The sequence below is a fragment of the Euprymna scolopes genome, chromosome 12, assembly GCF_053919585.1.
Source record: "Euprymna scolopes isolate OS-2025 chromosome 12, ASM5391958v1, whole genome shotgun sequence".
NCBI lineage: Eukaryota > Metazoa > Mollusca > Cephalopoda > Sepiida > Sepiolidae > Euprymna > Euprymna scolopes.
Window position 1 is genome coordinate 141,243,208 of NC_136493.1, and position 11,343 is coordinate 141,254,550.

Consider the following 11,343-nt stretch of genomic DNA (forward strand, 5'->3'; position numbering starts at 1 on the left):
ATACACCTGAAGAAGGTCGGAGGTTAAATCGACTGAGATGTTGTGAAAATAACATTCAAGATGAGAATAGTAATTGGAAGAGTCCAAAGAACAGATAAAATTCTTTTGCGTATTTAAGAGTTGCATGGTGACCCGACGTTGCCCGGGATTGTATGATGATCAACAAATGTTTCACACTCCCATATTTTTATTGTCATTGTAATCAATAAAATCGCCTATTTTTCAATCAAATACATTGATAACCTGTTCTAGTTAGGGGACCATCACAGGGGTGGGGGGAAGCTCGCATGCCCCTCGCTATGACATTTCAGAACACATTGTAGTCTACAATTCACTGTAGAGAACTTATTGACTTTTAAAATTATTTTTATATATAATGGCTTGAATTAAAATGCAAAAGTCAAGTATCATACTCCAATTGTGCTCTAAACAGAAACATTCATTTCAAACACGCCCATTGTAATATCAAATAAGCCCCTGTTTATTTTATATGTAGATTTGTGTGGTAATAAAACTTCTTGTGATTTTAGGTTGTGTAAGGTGTTCACTTTGGTCCAAATCGCCTCTTCTTTCTTTCATTGGATTATTTCGATTATCGATACTTATCGAAGACATTCCTATACAAAACCTACCTAAGAACATTGCTAGGCACATAAAGTTCCTTCATTTGAAATTTCATAAAAATCGGTTCAGCCGTTTTCGAGTTCATCGGGAACGAACTCATAGACACGCAAAGTTCCTTTTATATAACAGTAGAGTTAAGTAGTAAACTATCAGATAATAAAAAATATACGTTTCTGAATGTTTTTTTTTTCTGTAGTTGGAAAGCATATGCCTTGTAAAATCCTCCCCGACTATCGATATAATATTGAAAGAAGTGAATGTAAATTCCTTCATACTCTAAATTTGATGTAAATGGAAAAATGTGTTCTCCAAAAATTGATTTGCTTTATAAAGACATATTGAAATTCATACACAATGTCGAATCCAGTCTTTCTTTGATAATAGAATTGTATCAAGTGCTTAAAAGATCCAAAGAACAAATGAAAGGTTTATATTAAAAAAATCCTATAAAGTGTCAGGTTGTATAATGAATGACGCTGAAAATTCTTTCTTATTTCTTCACTTTTATATACATACATTCATATTCTTTGTACATAGAGGAGCGTATATGATAAATATAATAATCGACAGACACATGTTTCTTCTTTTCCAGCTTCATCAGTGCGACTAAATATTTTCACTCTCATATATTATCAAACTGTACATACGTTTATGATGGACTCTTTTCCTTGTCGACAGTGAAACGGTCTGCTGGTTAGTAATGACTTGATTGATTGGTTTTTAACAGCATATCGATCCTGTTAGGTGATTTAATGTCATGAAATGTTATTTATCGTAGATCCTTATGTATAAGTTATTTGCAGTAGTATTAGGTCTTATAGGTTTCTTTCTTCCTTTTTTTTAACATATAATGATAGGAATAAATAGGAAGCTGGTCAAAAGATTTTTGTTGTTGTTTTTTTTTTTTTGAAAGGTTTGTATAAAGTCGTGTGACTCAGAAGTTAATACGCACAGGACAATACAGTAAGAAAATACATAACTTAACAAAGTTACTAATTACAGTCATTCCTACAATATACCCCCACATTGTGCTATTCCAGTCCATCTATTGCCAATTAGATACTGTGAATTAGGGGCCAGATTTATAGTAGACTTTTGTGGGAGGGGCATATTAAGTATGGGAGTTGAGCAGCAATATGTTTGCTCATATTACGTTTAAATTTCTGCATTTTAGTACAGTTGGAGAAACAGAACAGGGAGAGAATTCCAAGGAGATAAGTGCTTCGAGGGTAGACGCAATTAGTGTCACGATATTTGGGGAGTTTAAAAGGGGGAAGAATCCTGCATCGTTTAGCTTAGTTCTGAGTCTGCAAATACTAATGATCGATAGCTTAAAGGTTTGTTTTTATTTTGAGGTGAAGTGGCGTCTGGTTTAATTTTTTTTTTTTCGTTAAATCTCTTTTTAAATAGAGTGGGTGTAACAAAGTAGGTGTATGTTAGAGGCCAGAAAACAAAGTTCTTACAAGTAGATCATTAATGTTATCTTTATAGTGTTGTGGCCTCAAGAAAGCTCGCCGGAGGGCCGTTCAGGTTTTACACCCATGTGCAAAATGGCTTTATATCTACCCTAATATCATGCAACTGTTGATAGAGCAACCCTTCTTAGTGCGGTCTAAGAGTTAAGACACCTGTTCTACTAGTCGGAAACAACAGCCAGATCAACTATCAAACCTGCCAAATAACATAATTCATTTATGGGTTAGTCATGACGTCTCATGATGCACAGTTTTGATGCTATCCAGAGATGTATTTCTTCATTCTTAAGCAATTCTGCTTACGAATGAAGGAAGCCGAATCAATTCCCATCTTCTACCGTAATACGCAAATAAAATAAAAACAATGTTACTTGGCAGATGACTATTTTTTTATGAATTAGAACGATTAATTTCCGACTTTTACACCTTATTGCATTTTGTAATTTCTTAGTTTGAATATTTTGGATACCTTTTAATTTACATTTACTAAAAGTATTACGGTTAGGTTAGGGTTAAGTTACAAAAAAGTGTTTGGTTTATATTTTGTAGAAATCCGAAAACAATATTAGAGAATACACTTAAATAAAATCAAGATAATATCAACATGTTTTTTCTTCACAAAAAAAGTAAAAAGCCTATTATACAATCGGTTAATTTGGTTACGCTTAATATTCTCCAGTCTCTGAACTCTATATTAAAACTCGGAATTTATGACATGAATACTGAAATTTTCTTGGATACCTATTCTTAAAAAGTACCTAAAGTTTTGTTGGCTTTTCTTTGAGAAATAAAATAGTTGCTATATCTTTAAACTAGACTACATTCACTTAACTAGAGTTCCAAAGTTTCACAAGGGTTTTCTTGAGTATTTTTCATGGAAGGAATTTAAAAAGGCATATAAAATACCTAAACGTTAGAGAGAGGGATGGGCTTCGTTCAGTATATCTTAGCCATGAAAAGATTTCAAGCTTCTATTTTCAGCTAAGAAGCAGAGAAAAGCACTTTTACCTTTTTCTTGAACGCTTTTGACATCATTTGTTCCAGATATGTTCTTCAAATAAGTTGGCTGGATCTTTCTTTTTAAAATATATTAACCTTTTTTAGTTATCTGATGCCAAAAGGTAATACTAATTGTAAACGATTTGTTGAATACAAGTTGTTATTCTTGCAATTTTCTACTTTTACTTTGCATATCTTTGAAGCATGTGATCTTGAGTCAGTTTCACATTTTTTACGCAGTCTTTAGCAATTTACGTGTATCATATACCCGCTGTGGGTGATATGATTGAAGTAGGGGTTAAATATTAGCTCCCTAGTAGAAATGTCGCTGTCGAATTATAAGAGGTGATGATGTTATGCTCTGAGTAGAGAAACAAAATGATTTTTAACAAAAAGCAGTCCCTCATCGAGTGCGCTACAAACGAGATGCGTCCAACAATGTAAAAATCTAAATGAATGTTATCCCGAGACTTTAACCGTCTATCACCATCTAAGTTAAGACTAAGTTAAGAAATTAACTGCACTAGTAAGACCTGTGTAATTTTTACAGCGGCGTTTCCCATTTGTAATATATTGCTGTGGGGTATTCTGTTGACGTTCAGTGTAAATGGAGACCTTGCAATATTATTGTAGTCTTTTGTTAAAACTATAAAAGTATTTATCTAAGTATCTGATTAATGTAGTGTTAGAATATACATGGTTATTGCGCTTTATCTCCAATATCCTTAGAGAAGTCTGTCAAATATTTCCATTGTATGGACACCCGGTGCGAACAGAAACCTTATGATATCATTATACCATCTTTAGATAGAACAGATACTACCCTTGAATCATCAAAAGATCAAGGTGTATTCTAGTTTCACGTACGTCCACGAAGCGACATAAGTTTTAATTTTAATTTTGTTTTTACATTACGTTTTCAGTAATCAGATTATTCTATTTAAGGAGAAAAGAAGGTGATAATATACAAAGAACATTAAATTAGCGTGTCTATACACTAATTAATGTTAGTCGTATATCTATCCTCCTTTATATCCTCCTTTATAATAAATAGAATTTCCCGATAGAATAATTTATAATCTGGATACCTTGACACACGTAGGTACATTAAAAGTACTACAGTATTAATATATAGATAAATAATTCGTTATGTAGTCTCGCCCCCAATAAGTAATCTCTCCAAATAAAACCTTGAAAATCCAGCACGTTTCTATTGTTTTTTCTTGCATGGGTAGGTTCGTTTTAAGTTAAACAAACAAAGCTTTTAACGACCATGAAAGGATCATGGCCCACACGTAGGAAAGCGACAATCCATTGAATGAAAGACCAGCAACCGCGCATGTATGTATAAAGACATTGTTTTATTATTTTCTTCATCGCTAACGAGCGATAATGATCACATTCAAAAGTACTCATCGATGTAAACGACCATGCACAAACTGTTTGTTTAACATAAAATATTACAATTGCAGGATACAAGATTTTTCAAACTGTACTGGTTGGAGAGTAGAGGGCAGGCAAGGACATATTGTATAATTTGGCCCCATTTTTGCCATTCGCAGATAGTTGGGTCGGTTTTGTAACCCTAAAGCAATTTTCATTTTTTATTATAATTTAAAAAAAAATATGTCCATATTTTATTCGTGTTTTTTTTTTCTGAAATTTTATTAAGATTTTAATCGTTATTTTTATATTTTTATTTGTTTGTTTTTTTCTGAGGATTTTAAGCATTTATTTTATTTTCATTCTCATATTTTCTTTAAAAAGTTTTATATAATGTTTTATAAAATTTTATTTTCATATTTTTTTCTGTTTTTTAATAATTTTTGGAAAACTTTCATCTTTATTATTTTCGTAGCATTTTTAATAATATTTCTCATGGTTGGATTAGTAAGATAAAAAAAAAAGTATTTAGAAAAGTAGAAAGATATCAGTTATATCGCAATAGTTAAAATTTTCCCCAGGCAAAGTAAGTTAGTCCTGGTAGTATTTTATATAGTAAAAACATAATTAAAAATAGTTTTTATATATATGAAAACTAAAGCTAGCAACAGATTATTTTTACTGCAAATTTGACGGATGTTTGTTTTTCATAGTATTTGAATTCATCGGACTACTGTTCCCATCATGAGTGTGATTTCATCACCGTTTCGGTCGATGTAACCTCCGACCTTCTTCGGGTGTATCTTGTCGGACATGACTGGATAGAGGTCCTAAGTAATACGCAATTGTATTTTTCGGTCGCCCATACTTCAACCTTCAGGAGAATATCATTTTTACAATCGATTTTTCCAAGTACTCTAACTACTGTGCCACGGGTCTTTGCAGACAGAAACGTTATGAAAATAACACTCAAGATGAGAACAGTAGTCCAATAAATTCAAATAATACAAACAACCAATCCTCATCTAAAAAATTCAGAAACGTCATGTTTTTTTTTGTTTTGTTTTTTTAAAGATTTTATTTATTTATTTTTATTTTCGTATTTTTAAAAAAGTTTTTAATCATTTTTGTACATTTTTTTCATATTTTTTTTGTTTTTCATAATTTTTATTTTAATCTTTATTATTTTGCTAATAATTTTTCTTTTGGTTGGAGGTGGAGGTTTGCCATGTTGGCAATGGTATTTGGATTTGGTGAGCTGATTGGTTTGGAGAAAATAGATGATTTATGATAAAAAGCAAGATGATTATTTTAGACAGTTGTCCCTTGGGAAAGAAAGGAGGGCGGCCATTTTTTTTTATTCTTATTATTTATTGGTTTGTTATTAAAAGAAAATTTATATCTAACCAATTTGGTGTAATCTGGAAAGAGATATTAGATTTCCTTTTTTCTATTCAACTGTGGATGACCACAGGATTACTTGCAATAATTTCGAAATCAAAATTATTGTATTCAACTGTTTTTTGTTTTTCTTTTAATGTTTTATATATGTATATGTAAGGGAGAAAGAAAGAGGGAAATCGATAGATAAAGAAAGTGGGATAGATTAAGATAAAGAGATATATTGAGACACAGAAAGAAATAGAGAGGGAGAGAAAAAGAGAGAGAAGGAGAAAGAGAAGGATGTAATAAATGTATCGCAATCATGAAAAGAAAATCTTACCTTTATGATTGTGATATTTAAATTTTATACCCCCAAAGAATCATGAACATATATATATATATATATATATATAATCATTCAAACACAGTAGTGTTTGAATATATGGTTAAGTAGCAGTTTTAATCATTTAGAACTGCTTTAAAGCTTCACCGCTCACTCATTTTTCGACCAAATTTCAAACAATTATTACAGTTTATAGATCACCTTCTCAGCTATATTGTGAATAAAAAATTTCCATTTTCGTTCAGTAAAACAAAAGTTATGATGAATTTTCTGGTGTTCAAAATCGTAAAAAAACGTAAGGAGGTGAACAACGTTTTTTATGACTTGTTTCCATAGCAACCACGTCGCGTCAGCGACTACTGTTGTTACCAATTCACCGCTTTCGCCAAAATAGAAGTAATAAGTGAAACAGAATGAAAGGGAGATAATTGGGGGATTTTATTGAGAGCAGACGAGTGCCGTACATTGTTATTACATATGTGTATGTTATGTTTATGCCTGCAAAAAAATAAGACTGAAATTAAACAAAGAACAAGTGAATTTACTGGAAGCCTGGAAAAATCATGGATCTTAATAGAAAAATGCGAGCATGAAAAGTAATATGGTTAAGCTCAAACATGGAAAACTAAAGTTGTTAAAACAGGAAAAGAAAAGGACAAAATATTCTAGTAAAAAAATGTAATCAATTTAATTTATAACTTAGAATATTGCAGCATTAAGAATTTTTTCTATGTAAGTTATAACATTATATAATCAATTCTGCAATATTTTAAGTTATAAATTAATTATATTTTCATCCTCGCATTTTTCTATTGCCATATATATATATATATATATATATATATATATATATATATGTGTGTGTGTGTGTGATCCACATACAATATTGTTTCACAGCTCATCAGTGCGGCTAGACAAGCAACTACCAGAATCGAAACTTGACCGCCGAAACGACAGTCGGAGCTTCTAACCGTTACACTATTTGTTTAATTTTGTGTATCATGCTTACATTTTTTTCTCTTCCGAGTGACTGTTGTTTAATTATAATGGCCTTCCATTTCTTGTAATAAATAATTTTGCCAAGACTTTTTGATAATTTTGGTTTCGATGTCGATTATAGCTGAAGGAACTCGTTATACAGATATATAGTTCTATAAATTTTAATTTCGGTTTCAATTCAAGTTGATGCACCCAAATCATATGGATATATTTTTTTACTTTTGAAATCACAATTTTATAAAATATAATAAATGATAGAAAATTGACTCTATAATAATATATACGAAATCTGGATTAATCAAAATATTATATTTAAGCGTATGACAGGCCTACGCCGGGCGTCCCTGCTAGCTTAGATAAATACTTTTGCAGTTTTAACAAAAGAGCTACACTAATATCAGGGTGTCTCCATTTACGCTGAACATCCACAGAATGCCAACATCAATATATTACATATGTAAGAGTCCACAGTTGAATTTTCGCACGTCTCGCTTGTAGAATATCAATAAATAGATTTATCCGGTTATTCAATAAGGATGATACATCAATATATCAATTAGGGGTGTAGATAAGTGAGAACTCTTTATATTATGGCATTCCGAAGTCTAATTCTTCTCATCAGAAGAGGAGAGAAGATGCTAGGTAACATATTAGGGATGCGACGTCTAATACTAATACTTAGTATCTTCTCTCCTCATCTGATTGTTATTTATTTTAGGCTTTAAGCATTTATTTTTATTGTCATATTTTCTTAAAAATATTTTAAATCATTTTTTGTAAATTTTTATTTTCATTATTGCATCATTGCAAGATATTTTTATATTGTCATTTTCTTATTTTCTTTATATTCTATATAAGCCCCAAAACAATTTGTTGAGCTTCACATTATCTCAATGAGTATCATGTTAAAGAATCGATCGTATACTTTTAACTCATATATATATATATATATATATATATATATATATATATATATATATATACACTTTTTTCTATAACGTCGAATGGTTCAGGGTCGCCTAACGAAGTCTCATTGACTGAAACAGATGGCTGTTTGTAGCGACCATATGTAACTGTTTACCCACGAAAAACTAATAGAATCTTATATATATATATATATATATATATATAGATATATATATATATATATATATATAGAGAGAGAGAGAGAGAGGGAGAAAAAGGGACAAAATGATGTATATAAAAAGGGATATAGATAAAAAAGAAAAGATGGAAATAGAAACAGATAATGCCAGTTTAAGAAGGTAAGATAGACTGATAAGGAGGGAGAGAAAGAGATTGCGTTTCAGAAAAGAAAATAAGTAGAGAGAGAGCGAGTGAGAGAAAGAGAGTGAGGGATATAGTGATAGACAAACAAAAATAGGTAAAATAGTGGGGCAGATTATCTCAATATTCCATAAGAATTTTTCACTTAGTGATACAAGCACCAGCAATCTGTCCCACTAAAAGAGAGAAGGAATGAGATTATATATATATATATATATATATATATATATATATAATGTCGATCTTTGGTTAACTTTTATATGATAAATGAAAATACGGTTAACAGCGTTTTCAACCTTGAAAATCATGGAAAATCTTTTACCTTAGAAAATCGCTCATATTTTTTAGTACTTAAACAAATATTATTCATTTATTTATTATTTTACTTATAAAAGAGTAAATAATAAATAAATAATATTTGTTTATATATAGTAAGTTATAAAAATATATATGGCAATTAAGCTACACAGAATATTCTGCATTTCATTCTCGTGAGAGGATGAAACGCGGAATATTCTGTGTAGCTTAATTGCCATATATATTTTTATAACTTACTATCTAGCTCTACCTATGCATTGAGCACTGTTGAAGTAAATACTGAAAATTTACGCATAAAATTATATTTTCGTACATTCATTTCTGTGATTAAATGAAGTAGTCATATATATATATATATATATATATATAATGTCAGGTCATGTGCTACTGGGACCATGTAACCCAGTACTACCTTCCTCATGGTCGGGTCACCGCCGACTAAACTGGTTCCCCCACCAGACTTGTTTGGTGAGGAGGGCGGCTAGTCTCCCTGAAGGATTAAAAACAAGACCTTCCAAAGGGCGAATGAACTCTTTTTCTGGGTCAACGGCCAACTAGCACCATGTATATTTGTGTGTGTGTATATGTGTATTGGGGTGGAGAGGGCTCCCGTAAGCCGTGGTGAAGGCAACCTTTCTAGGAGAAGCAAATCTCTGATTTAAAAAAAAAACATAAAGCGGAAGACCATTACCCGCATTAAGCTGGTCTGCAGTTTAAACTGTTGCTGGCTATCTTGCTCTTGCTTGTTGCTGGATCTCAACATTTTGAACCAAGAGAGAGACTTAGCTGTCGTACAAAGCTAAGACTCTGTAATCATATTTGTATAGATACCCCCTCAGGCATTTGGGCTCATGGATTTTAAATGTCTGAGGGAGTGGCACTCGTCTGACAAGACGTTGCAATCATCATAGATATATATATAATGGACTCTGCCGTTGATTTCGACACATGAGGTTCCCCCACAACAACTAAGTTGTTAGGAAATCCACACAGATCATTTGTTTATAGTGGTGAAGGCTCTATGTAGAACCAACCACACTTTTTGGCATTACTGCTAATTACTGTTGGTGCAATGAATGACACAAGACAGAGACCGTAGGTTTTTGTATTAGAGTTTTGTTCTCCTAGATGGAGGTCTTAATGAAGACTGGGGGTGCATCTCTCCCAGTGAATTAATGCGTCCCCAGATACCAACCTGAAAATTCTACAACTCGGCGCGGTACATACCGCACCTTCACAAATGGTCACCCATCTGGTACTTGCCAGGCTCATTGATTGTGTCAATGTGATTGTGCTGTATATATCTATACTCCTATAAATGTTTTTTTGTGTGTATTGATATTCATATTAAAACCCTTTTGCTATTCATTCAAAAGGAAAATACAACTTTAGCTAATTTGCATATTCTTTTAAATATTCATTTTAATTATTTCCTTATTAGTTTTCTAATGAGATGATCATTTTTAATTAAGTATTACGGGTAATTATATTCATGCAGATATTCTACATGATTTATACTTGAGTATTTTCGTAAAAAGTTTATAGTAAACACAAACTTCTTTCTATATATATTTATGTATGCGTATATATATTTGTTTTAAAAATTTTGCCTACCAAACTCCTCTGTTAGTTTTTGGTCTACAGACATGTAAATGAAGATATAGGGTATTCGAACCCATACAAAACATTATATTAAGGTTTTAGCCGGAGAAAATCGGTGTGAAAATAAAAAAAAATAGAATTTTCCAGGTGAAGGTCGAACGACGGCATTACGAATATGCATGCCTAACGTAATAGCTATTAGTTCATGTTTTAATTTTAGCCTTGCAGCAAACATGACTTCATAGCCCAGGCATTAACATAAAAGGAAAAAGTAAATCGTAAGCTAAACGTTTTGGTTTCAATTCTCGGTGGTGGTGTACGAATCATGTTTTTGTTTTTAACTTTTTAAATCATTACTCTATATTGGGTTCAATATAATATAATAAATACGAAATCTGCATGAATCAAAATATCATATTTAAGCGGATTTTACGATCGGGCGGCTTGCTAGTATGTACATATATATATAATATATATATATATATATATAAGCGAAAATGTATGTATGTATGTATGTGTGTATGTATGTTTGAGTGGCTACTAAAAACTTTTGACGGACGCGACGAAAATTCACAAACTCGGTATCACATCGAAGTTCCATCCTTTTGCTCGAAAAATATCGAAAAATTGGCCAAAAACGTTAACTTTTTCACCCCGAAATCGAAAATTTTCGACAGGGGGGGGGGTCAACAACAACAACAACGGTCCTCTCGTGACAATGGCCGATTCTACGCATGCGTCAGATGACGTCGTGACCTGATTTACTTTAAATAGTTGAAAAACCGAACAAATTTCATGTACGTCGCGTTAGCTCAGTTGGTTAAGGCCTTGGCTCATTATCTAAAAGTGTTGGGTTCGAATCGTGGTGTGAGATGGGGTTTTTTTTCGATTTTTTTAAATTTAAATATTGAACCAGTGGTATTTAAGCCA